General features: G+C 39.7%; 1 protein-coding gene across 14 annotated transcripts in view; it reads left to right on the top strand.

Annotated features, from left to right (window-relative positions):
* The window catches only part of ZNF438 (zinc finger protein 438), a 239376-nt gene that overhangs the window by 206275 nt on the left and 20443 nt on the right, over positions 1-12658 (top strand). The window contains exon 1 of one of the 14 annotated variants that reach the window (XM_066386894.1): positions 2575-2656. The exons of the other annotated variants lie outside the window; for them this stretch is intronic. The gene's annotated coding sequence lies outside the window, so the exon portion shown is untranslated. Of the gene's footprint in view, positions 1-2574; positions 2657-12658 lie in introns of those variants that run through there. 14 annotated transcript variants of the gene reach the window in all.

The raw sequence follows: 12658 nt of genomic DNA, 5'->3' as shown, positions 1-12658 counted from the left end.
TAATGAAGTTTTACAGTTTGTATCTACATCACGGACAGGTTGATCAGTGGTCCCCAACCTTTTTTGGGCCACAGACTGGTTTAATGTCAGAAAATATTTTCACGGACCGACCTTTAGGGTGGGATGGATAAATGTATCACATGACTGAGTCAAGCGTCAAGAGTGAGTCTTAGACGGATATAACAGAGGGAATCTGGTCATTTTTTAAAAATAAAACATTGTTCAGACTCAAATATAAATAAAACGGAAATAATGTGAGTTATTTATTCTTTCTCTGCAGACCGGTACCAAATGGCCCATGGACCGATACCGGTCCGCGGCCTGGGGATTGGGGACCCCTGATGTAGATGACAGCCTTTGTGGTGTTTCCTTTACTCCTGGCGTCATTTATTACCAAGTGGTGCAGTGCTTTTCTGAAATGCTTTCATTTCATCATGCTGGCACCCTCCCTGGCCTGATCGGCTGCTTCATTCTCTCAGTGTTGAGAAACCAGGCTGGACACTTCGAGGACACTGTGCTTGATGTAGAGAGAACCAAATATTTTCTTCACATCTGTATCTTCTTCATTTGACTAAGAAATGGGAGGAAGCCTGTTTGTTAGAACTTGCCTAAAACTTGGGTCTTTTTTGACTTAACTAAAATGTACTGGGACCTTTTATCGAAAAAGCAGCATTGTCAACAAATTGAGTTTATAGACTGTGGTGGGAATCTTTGTTGCCTGGGACCGGTTACCTATGCGTAGTGACACCTAAAACCAATGTTACTGTATTTGAAAACCCCAAGTCTGACTAGAGAAATTGAATAGACTAGGAAATTTTTTACATTTACATAAGATGATGTTTAAATCATTTTAGGAGTGGTTTAGTCTTTCCACAAATACAGCCTGGTGATCTGTAGAGATCAAAGGAAATCCACTGCTGAAAAAATCAACTTAGTGTTCTGTCACTGTACATTATGGAACAGGTTAGCAATTGCAAAATTAAAAGGCGTTGCTTCAGAATTCAAAATTACTATTCATTAAAAAGTGATTCATAACTTTAGAAACTTATCTAGAAAGTAAAATATTAATATACTAATGAAAATATTACTGTAAGAAAGAATATTCTTAGTGGATCAAAATTTATTCAGTAGATTATCTTTCAGATTTTCTAATCCTTTAGTACCAATTTGAGAACTTTATTATTTCTTTCTTACGTAGGACAGATTAAGATAGGAATAGCATTTATTACAATTGTGCAAATGATGAAAACTATAGGAATTTATGTAATGTTTGATTGATATAAAATGATATTGTATTCTAGAACAGGCAAAGCTAATGTATAGTGATCCAAAGCATCAGTGATTGCCAGGGGCTAACTCTAACTTTTAGGAGGAATTTAAGTCTTTCCTCTGCCTCTACATATTGTCTTTCATACAGAAGAACATAACGTCTTTATTGATGCACAATTGAACTTCCTGATGGAATATGTAGCTTTTAGTGAATAGAGTGAATTTGCTATAAAGAACTTTACCTGGTGACAACATTCTTTGATCTCTCTACCAAGAGAGAAAGGTACTGTCATAACTATTAAGAACATGGAATCTGGGTTTGAAACCAAAATCTGCCACTTAATTGCATAACTGTAGGTATATCACATGACATAAGCTTTCTCATCTACAAATCTATAAAATGAGAAGAATAAGTCCGACCCTACAGGTTATATGGAGATGAAAGGAGTGAATACAGGGGGTCCTCGGGTTACAACACAGTTCTGTTCCTACAACAGTGACATAACCTGAATTTTGGTATAAGTCAAAACATACCCAACCTATTAAGTCACTTACCTATCCTAACACAGTTGTAAAATCATAATCTAGAACATAAAAACACAACTAAGCCACAGAAAAGGAAAAGGATGTAAGTGTACTGCAGTAACAGAAAAAGTGACCAAAATGAGTGTAAAAAAATTCCTTAACTTTATTCCTGTGGTTGGCTTGCACACTGGAAGGGGCACTGAAGGGTGGGAGAGTGACCTATTGAGAGGAGGAAGCTGGGGAGGCAGGAGAACCTGCAGAAGGTGCTGGAGACACTGGGTCAGGGGAATCAGGATTGCCTAAGGAACATGCAGGAGATGCTGGAGATGATCCTACCTGTATTATAGGTGTTTCATCTCAAGAAGCAGCTGAGGTAGAAGGTATAGGAACTGTTGCAGGCCTCTACCTTCTTAGAGAATTGTTCCAGGCTAGTCTGGAAGGTTGATGACTTCTTCTCTTCCAAAATCTGCCTGTAGCATTGCAAGGCATCCACAAGAGCTCTGCAGACCTTATTGAATCTGTCATCGTTGGGGTCCTCAGCCTGAAATTTTGCCAACCCGTCCTCTACCACAGGAAAGCCTTCTACCAGACCCTTGGTAGTAAATCTCTTGGGTTCTGGGGTTTCTATCTCTTCCTCTTTAGTCAGCAGCTTCTCCAGCTGAATGAGGGCCCCAGCAGGCAGCTCCTCTCCATGTGATGCCAGCAGCTCTGTGACATCCATCATGATGGCTTTTCTCTTCTTCGTAGCACTACTATTTGAAGACTCTGACTTTCATTTAGGAGCCATTATAAGGGCCAAGAAGTCCCCAGCAAAGCAACACAAATGGAACACTTGCACTTTAAATAGCCCCAAAGGGCATAGGTAAGTGTACTGGGGGACGCCAACTCTTTCACTCACATGGTGCCTTACTGCGTGTTCTGCTGTTGCACACAGCCAAACTAGTTTGCCCATGTAGTCTGTAAGTACGATGCTACCGGCGTATGCTGAAACACTCACGTCTTAATTTTTTTAAGTTTTTATGGGAGCGAGTGTCATAAACTTGAAATGTCATATGTCGAAACTGTCGTAACCCAAGGACCCCCTGTATGTGTAAATCACTCAGCATATCGCTAATTGCATAGTAGGTACTTATAAGATGTTGGTGGCTATTGTTCTTAATGGTTATGACTAATGTCTAGGCTTGCACCATATGTGGAGGTCAGTGTAATGATGGACATGGCTGCCTTCTGCTCGGACTGCCTCCTGGCCTTGAAAGGCTAAGCGTGACCCAAGGGGACCCATGAGAAGTAAACACAGAGCAGCCCCCGGCTCAGATCATATACAGACATTTGGCCAAAGGGACAGTAAGAGTTTTTGAGAGTCATACAAGCCCCAAGCCCCAAACACTGTAAGAAAGGAGATGGGAATGAGAAGGAAGATAGTAACCCCCCCCCCCCCATCTAGAAATAGAAAGTATACATTTCCTGAGTATTTGGTGATATTTATCTTTGGAAGATTTCTGCAGTACTAGATAGCTGATCACAGGTTTGAAGTTTGGTGTCCTAGTTGATATCATCTCCTTCCTCTGAGCAAGTGAGGAGAACAAAAGTATTGAAACAAATGTCAGGAAAGCTGGGTTCCTATCCCAGGTCTGCTTCCCACTAGCTATGGAACCTCAGATAAGTTATTTTTCCCTTAAGCCTTAGTTTCCCTATTAGGAAAGCCAGTTTTACTAGACTTTTTTTTTTCAGCTCTGAAAGGTTATGAGTCTGTGTGAGTAACTAAACACTGAGCTGCTTGGTTTCTGGCTAATACAGGGAAGAAAAAAAAGTAGGTCGCCACTCACTCCTCTTGCCTACTTTGCTTCTCATCAAGGTTGATTTTATTTCGTTTTTGTATCTATCTCTCCTAGCCATTGCATAAGCTTGGTTACCTCCATGACTTGGCCAAAATATAAGGCACCTTCAAGCCTAGCTAGGATTCATTAGCTCTGGTAAATTCTTGATCACTCATTCCTGGGACAAGGGATACTTAAGCCCCAAATCAAGAATTTGACAGAGAAAGATATATCAATAATAGCCAAAAGAGCTAAATTAGTCAAGTGCCTTTAGTGTTATAGTCACTGTCCCTACAACTTTACACCCTTTGTTTTATTTCATCTTGACAATAAGTTAGATATAATCTGTACTTTGAAGGTTCAGATGCTTTTACCAAGATTGCCAACTGTTAAGTGAGTGAGCTAAGATTTTAACCTAGATATATCAAAATCCAAAATTCACCATGTGTCCCCTGTGTCACACTGTAAATTCATAGAGAATATTTATAGTCTGTTTTTAGATCATTTTCCTTTTTCTTCTCTGATCAAACGTATTGTACTTAACTATATATATGAATAATTAAAACTATTTTAAACCACATTGGACAGAAATTAAAATTTATATCATGGGAAATTACATCAGTAAGGAAAAACAGTATAGTACATATGAGGCCTAATTGTCCAATTATTCATTAACTTATTTATCTATTCAAATGCTTTCTTTGTGGCCTGGTTTCTGTTAATATTTTTTAAACTAAGAAAAATACCAGTTTTTAAATTATGATTTTATTTATATTTCTCTTCAAATATTATTTATATAACAGAATTTTGCTGGGTACATGTCATTTATTAATGAAATGCTGAGTTATTTAATTGACACACCATTGATGCCTGTAAATTACGGTACTTTTGAATTTTAGACTTGTAAACACACATCCATGTTACACGCAGTAATATGTGAGACAGGCAGGACAGCCCCAGTGGAACTGCAGGGCATAAGGAAATCCACTGCCTCATGTACTGTCTCCTAATAAAAGACCACATGATGGAAGCAGATTTAATGATCACCAAGGTAATGCTTACCGAGAGTGACGTCAGGTGCTCTGAGGGATCTAAAGATAAGGCAGACAGAGCCTGTGCTTCTACAAAACACAGGCTTCTTCAGAACAGCAGACGTGTATGTAATTAACTAGGGTAAACACGACCCATGCTGCATTAGAAGTGAGTATGACATACTTTGAGAACTGAGATGACGGGATAATTGGTTAAGCCAGAATTCCAAGGCTGATCAGGAAACAACACAGCAGAGAGGAGAAGACATTTGCTCAGGATGTTAACACATGTAGAATTCAAGCAAGTGGGGTGGAGGAGTCAAAGAATGGGAGTTGGAAGCTGGGAAAGAACTAGAGGAAACGAAGTTCCAGTGCTTTCTATTTAAATATTTTCTAATTTTGGATAAAGACATTTAACATTCCAATACCACTCTAATGATAATTTGCACTATATTAAAAACTTTCCATTATAATTTAGTGTCATCATTATTCTTTTCCGTGTGAAAGTATTCCTTATCGACTCTCCGAAAGTTTAGTAGCCTTATTTTATTACAATTTTCTTTCTTCTCATGCATTCAGGATTTGGGAGCAGAATTTAAGGCTCTCCCATAACTTCTCTTTTTTTATTTGACATTTTCAAAGGATAGGCTAATAGAAGTAAAAGGGAGGTTATTTTGTGCTGGAAAATAGCAAATTGTAACAAGTAGTACACCATGTTTTTGAGGGAAAAATAGGTATGAAAACAACATGCTAGGGCCAACTACAGTTGTTGTAACTTCCACTTTAAAGTTTTGTTGTATGAAAAAACAAAACCACCACTGTAATTGCAAATACAAATGAATTTTTTTACTTGACAGATAAGGAAACACAAAAGTGAGCAACTTTGCCAAATACTTCCCTGACAGGAGCAAATAATGTGTTTTATGTGCTGGGAAGAAGTTCACTGCGGCTGTGCCGATTAAGGATTGAAGTTTGCACCTTGGAGAAAGCAGGATGAAATTTAAGTCCCCCCATAGTTGGTTACAACAGGTCCCACTGTTCACTGGGCAGGAAAGAGTCTTCATTGCAGTCCAGGGAGGGCCCATCTTACTGAAGTCATACAAAATTCTTAGTCATTTCCTAGCTTCACGATTCAATTTTGCCTTTTCCCAGGCATGTTGCGGCAGGTAGAAAGGTCTTCTAACACTTCTCGGCTCTGTCGTAACATTTGTGTTGTTTAAACGTAGTTTTCAAATTGTGAGTGCTATTTTTATTCAATGAGAGTAATAGTAAATGGGGTCAGAAGACAGCAGATGCTTTGAGGCAAGACACTGTTCCTCAAGACCCCCTTCAGAGGCATCACAGTTAACTATGTGCTCACTGTGCAACTCCAGCTAATGTTCAAAACCTGTGCATTATTTAACTATGAAGCCCTAGCCATTATTGTCTAACATGTGAATTCAGGTATGGATTTGTTTAAAAAAGTACATTTTCTGATTCAATAAAGTACTTTTAAAATAATTATGTAAGAGTCTAAAAATATATACCTATATCTTATAGACATAAAAATATGTATTGTATTTTACATACATAAACATTTTGGTATTACTGAATGTAACATTTTGAAACTCAAGTAAGAAACATGGGGTAGCTAGTTAACTGATTTTATTTTAAGTTTAGAAAAATGACTTTATTTCAGACGCTTAGTATCAGTTGGATTCTTTATAAACTTGATCAATTTTCTATCTTTGGTAAGCTTTAAATTACCCTGGCATGTAGTAGGTTATCAAACACATATTAAATTTTGTTGAAAATGCTTTAAACTCTCGCCCTGGCCGGTTGGCTCAGCGGTAGAGCGTCGGCCTGGCGTGCAGGGGACCCGGGTTCGATTCCCGGCCAGGGCACACAGGAGAAGCGTCCATTTGCTTCTCCACCCCCGCCCCCTCCTTCCTCTCTGTCTCTCTCTTCCCCTCCCGCAGCCAAGGCTCCATTGGAGCAAAGATGGCCCGTGCACTGGGGATGGCTCCTTGGCCTCTGCCCCAGGCGCTGGAGTGGCTCTGGTCGTGACAAAGCGACCCCCCCCCCAGAGGGGCAGAGCATCGCCCCCTGGTGGGCAGAGCATGCCCCTGGTGGGCGGGCCGGGTGGATCCCGGGCGCATGCGGGAGTCTGTCTGACTGTCTCTCCCCGTTTCCAGCTTCAGAAAAATTAAAAAAAAAAAAAAAAAAAAGAAAATGCTTTAAACTCTCAAACTTTTTAAAAATTCATATTATTTAGATGCTATAAAAACATTTTAAGCCTGAACAGGCGGTGGTGCAGTGGATGGAACGTCGGACTGGGATGTGGAGGACCCAGGTTCGAGACCCTGGGGTCTCCAGCTTGAGCGCGGGCTCATCTGGTTTGAGCAAAGCTCACCAGTCGCTGGTTCGAGCAAAGGGTTACTCGGCCTGCTGTAGCCCCACGGCCAGGGCACATATGAGGGGGCAGTCAATGAACAACTAAAGTGTCGCAACGGAAGGCTGGTGATTGGTGCTTCTCATCTCTCTCCATTCCTTCCTGTCTGTCCCTGTCTGTCCCTCTTTCTGACTCTCTCTCTGTTTCTGTAAAAAAAAAAAAAAAAAAAAATTTAACTTTTGTGTTTTAATGAAACACCCAACTGGAGTTCTTAGGACTGTGTGCTTATTTAACAAATATGAATTGTCTTTTTTTTTTTTTTTTGTATTTTTCTGAAGCTGGAAATGGGGAGAGACAGTCAGACAGACTCCCGCATGCGCCCGACCGGGATCCACCCGGCACGCCCACCAGGGGCGACGCTCTGCCGCGACCAGAGCCACTCTAGCGCCTGAGGCAGAGGCCAAGGAGCCATCCCCAGCGCACGGGCCATCTTTGCTCCAATGGAGCCTTGGCTGCGGGAGGGGAAGAGAGAGACAGAGAGGAAGGAGGGGGCGGGGGTGGAGAAGCAAATGGGCGCTTCTCCTGTGTGCCCTGGCCGGGAATCGAACCCGGGTCCCCCGCACGCCAGGCCGACACTCTACCGTTGAGCCAACCGGCCAGGGCCTGAATTGTCTTTGAAGAGGCGAGGAGCAGGAAGCAGAGGGTGAAAAGGAAAAGCAAACTGAGCTCCGGCTCTTACAGCTCCGTTCCAATAAATAGCCCTGGGCTGCCTGTCTGAGCAGAGTTTATATTTTATGAGGATTTAACCTAAAAATGGTTTATTGTCATGTTATCTAAATAGTTTACTTTTTAAAACATGGTGTCAAAGCTGTTTCTTCAGCTCCTTTCTTAATTTTTCTCTTCCTCCTCCTCCTCCTCCTCCTCTTCTTCCTCCTCCTCTCATTCAGTGAAAGAACACGACGCTAAGAGCTGAACCAGCTAAGCTCTAGTTCTTCTGCCTTTTTGAGGCTCTGTGATCTTGGCTAAATCAGTGAGCCTTAGTCCCTTCTCTTTTCAAATGGGGATAAGAATTCTTGCCCTGAAATAGTCAAATGCAGTAAGGTACAGTCCATTGTTCCCATTTGCAGTATTTACCACAAACACTGAATTGACTAATAATATTAAAAAATTCTATAAAGTCACCACAAACACTGAATTAGCAAAAACTGAACCATTGCTCCTAAAGAAAACATGGGGTTAGGTTCCTGTGAGCATCTGGTCACAGCACAACATTTTCATCAATGCTCAGTACAGAACCTAGTTTTATGTGCATTTCCTTTTTTTTTTTTTTTAACTTTTCCTAAGTTAGAAGCAGGGAGGCAGTCAGACAGACTCCCGCATGCGCCCAACCGGGATCCACCTGGCATGCCCACCAGGGGGCGATGCTCTGCCCATCTGGGGCATTGCTCCGTTGCGGCTGAAGGCATTCTAGCACCTGAGGCAGAAGCCATGGTGTCATCCTCAGCGCCCAGGCCAACTTTGCTCCAATGGAGCCTTGGCTGCGGGAGGAGAATAGAGAGATAGAGAGAAGGGAGAGGGGGAAAGGTGGAGAAGCAGATGGGCGCTTCTCCTGTGTGCTCTGGCCAGGAATCAAACCGGGGACTTCCACACGCTGGGCCAACGCTCTACCGCTGAGTCAACCAGCCAGGGCCGTGTTTCATTTTAAAGACACCTAAGTTAACATATATTGTTCACTTCTTTACATTAAACTCACAGACACAGCATTATATGACTGAACAAAGCTTATCTAACATGTATTTTCTTTGTAAGGCACATTAGTCCTCTTATGCTTAGGAGAACTGGAAAGCATGGTGTACTATTCTTGAGGGCTATTTTAAACAGTGAAATCACAAAAAGGAAAAAAATATGGTACTAAATAGACCATGGCAAGGATACCATTCTATAGTACGAGAGCTGAAACGTGGCAGAGAATCCATTGACCACTGTGCTGAGAACATGTACATCAGGTGACCCAAATCTTTTGCCTGTCATATTCACAGCTGACCACAAAATGCCACCGTTATGGACTTGGGGATTGCAAAAAAGTTCAGGAAAGCAGGTGGATTTGTGAACACATTATCTGTGAATAATTGAGGGTCAACTGTGTATGAAAGGGCCTTGTAAACTTTTAAAGAGCAATAGAAATCAGGATAATTTACAGAAGAAAAGTTCATTTGAGTAACATTTAACTCAGAATAACTTTATGCAAAGTTGATTTATCAATGTCAAGTTAATAAAGTAATGGATATGTTATTTGAAAGCGACCAGAGCTACAAAGACAACTGTTATTACAGAGCCTTTGGCTCTTCAGCCCTCTCATTTAATGTACAGTAGCCAGGAGAACTACTGTAATTTGATGTCTTGCATGTAGTGGTTAACATGGCTTTGTGACCTCATTACTGGGAGAAAAACTTTCCCTAAGTATTACCAAAATATTATGTTTCCAAATATGTGAAATTCATATGGAAACGTTTTGATCCTAACTAGTGGTGTAAATGCTGTTCTTGGATTTTTGGTACCATTTTATGTTTCAGAGCAAGTACAAATTGACATTTTTCAAGCTGGTTTTGGTTAACTCCTTAATGTTGGAAATTGGAACTTTCCAATGCAATAACCTCTGCAAAATACCACTGTGCATTATTAGTATGTTATGCTGTTGACAGAGGTACAAATGGAAAACACACACATACCTATAGAAATTTCCTTGTAAAACAAAATGGAAATGACCTGGGTGGCCTCAAACATCTTACGCTGGAAGTTATTTTTCCTATTTTGAGATAAAATACTAGAGTTTGGGATATTCTTATTAGTAAATTCGGATTTTAAGTATGTTTGTCCTTTGAAATAGCCATATTTCCACTACTTCTAAAGCAGGCTACTAATTAGGCAATGTACTTGGGCATGTCTCAGTGTCGGTGTGGCCGTTTGGCAGCGGAGCCTCACAGAAACTCCAATTAACCATGTAAATATATTTCATAGCAGCACATCTAGCTTCGTCAAACCCCTGCTGCCTTTATATCATTAACATAAATGCAGGTGCAAATAGCATTTATGTACTTTGATAGAAAGCAGTTGGAGACATTTCACTGTGGGACATAACACTTTCCAATTGTGTACATCTGTTCAAATAATGTATCCAGCCCGGTGACGTGAGCACAAGGATGGAAACATCTGCCCCTGAGACCATTAGCCATGGAGCAGATGCTTACATCTTTATTTAGGCAGATGGTTGATGTGATGAATTGAGCCAGAATAAAAGCAAAGAAATTTGACAGGGGTATTTAGAATGTTATGCAAGCCAAAAATATAGGTTAGGCATTTCAAGTTTGTAAATGTTTAATTCTAGTAAGAATATCTTCAGTTAATTGGTACCAAAATCATAAAAACATTTACAGGAATTCCAACATTCAACTTACACTAGAAATAGGAACATGATTATTTTGGTTTTGATACAGTCATTTCAAATGATTTTGAATGATTGTTCTCTAAAAACAGTACTTTATAAAAAAAACACAAAAGACAGAAAGAAAGATTGCTGTATATACTACCAGAAGACTCTTGTGATGATGTTTCTTAAAATTGAGGGAAAAATACAAAAGCCATTAGTTTAAATATAGTTTATGAGATATTTTATGAACATAAATTCAAATTAAATAAAATTAATATTTGAAGCATTACATGTTTATAAGATTTTTGTCAAGCGCTTTATTACTTAATCTGTATTCTAACATTTCCCACTAGTAACATTTTAATTATAACTGACATTTTTATTAGGACCTTTAGGCACTTTATTTTCAAAACTCTGTCCAATGGATCTGCCATATTATATTCTCAAAAGAAAACAAATGTGAAAGAAACAAAAACTTAACAAAAGCAGCACATTTCTAGGTTTTCTTTTATATTCTCATTCACACACAGCAAAAACCAGAGAATCTCAAAAGAGCTGGGATATTTGATTTTCTCTAGTTCAGCAATTCTCAATTTTTTGTTTGTATTTTGTTTCAGGATGCCTTTACACTTAAAATTTATGGAGGATCCTAAAGAACATTTATTTGTGTCAGTTATATCTATTGGTATTCACCATATTTGAGATTATAAACTGAAAAATATGTACTTTTGAATTCGTTTTAAGATAATAAATTTATGTTAAGTTCGTTAAAGCTTAACATAAATAACATTTAGTGTAAGTGGCTATTTTCCAAAACAAAAATTAATGAGAAGACTGGTACTGATTTATGTTTTTCACAAATATCTTTAAAGACCAGCTTCCTTGGAAATGGTTAAAGTCTCTTATCTGAAGTTCTCCATTCAGTATATTGTGCTATTTGTTTATGTTGATATATTGGGGGGGGGGGGCAACATCCTAGTTGCAGGAAAGGGAGGGAGTATTTTAATAGTCTTTTCTTTTCAGAGCATTGTGAATGTTTTTCTTTGATACTACACCAAAATGCGCTAGATAACTGTGTCTTTAATAGAGTCAGGTAACTTCTTAAAGTTTAGTTATGATGTAAAATTTGAAGCTGTGTCAATGTACTTGTATTTTATTACAATTTGGTGTCTTACTCTTGAGTCTTTTAGCTCTCTATGTAGCATCAGGAATTGGTCATTTAGAAAACAGTAGTTCACTGAGTTATGCATGTCTTCTATATATACAGCAGGTCCTTGAATAACGCCGCTTCATTCAATACCCCTTTATTATAATGTTGATGAGAAGAAAAATCCATTCCGGCCCTGGCCACTGTGTGGGGTTGACATGTTCTCCTGTGTCTGCGTGGGTTTTCAGTGTTGACATGTTCTCCTGTGTCTGCGTGGGTTTTTGGTGTTGACATGTTCTCCTGTGTCTGCGTGGGTTTTTGGTGTTGACATGTTCTCCTGTGTCTGCGTGGGTTTTCGGTGTTGACATGTTCTCCTGTGTCTGTGTGGGTTTTCGGTGTTGACATGTTCTCCTGTGTCTGCGTGGGTTTTCTCCAGGTGCTCTGGGTTCTCCCACATCCCAGAGATGTGCACGTGAGGTCAGTTGGCATGTCTCTGTTGTCCCATCTGGGTGGGTGTGGGTGTGGGTGTGGGTGAGGGCACCCTTCCATGGAAAGATGTCCTGCCCCAGGTTGGGTCCCACCTTGCACTGAGAGCTACTGTGACAGGTCTGGTCACCCAAGATTCTGAACTGCAGTGAGTAGGTTGGAACAATTCCTACTTGTTTTTATTCATCTTTTTTAAAATATATGTATAGCTCACTTTGATTTCAGTGTTTAATATTAAAAGTGTTTGGAGTCTTTATTTAGCAGTTGTGACAAGAAATATGCCATAGGAACTTAACTCTTATTTATATTAATTAACCTACAGAACTAGTTTTATATTGATAAGTTGTTTCCCTTAAAGTTACAGTTTCTGAGAACCTGTGGACAATATTAAGTAAGGTCTTGCTATAACATCATTTCATACTATATTGTAAGAATCATCTTGTGAAAGTAACAAAAGTCTCCTCTGAAAGGTCATAAAGTATCAGGAAACTCCAGGCTTCGTGATGATCGCAAGTTTTAGAAAGTTCTGACTGCCACTTGAAGGATGGCTTCTCTGTGTGGCAATGGTTACGTATAGTGGCAAGC

Source organism: Saccopteryx leptura, chromosome 5 (assembly GCF_036850995.1).
Source record: "Saccopteryx leptura isolate mSacLep1 chromosome 5, mSacLep1_pri_phased_curated, whole genome shotgun sequence".
Taxonomy (NCBI): domain Eukaryota; kingdom Metazoa; phylum Chordata; class Mammalia; order Chiroptera; family Emballonuridae; genus Saccopteryx; species Saccopteryx leptura.
Note: the sequence above shows the minus strand (reverse complement) of the source record. Positions and strands in the feature narration are given on the sequence as shown.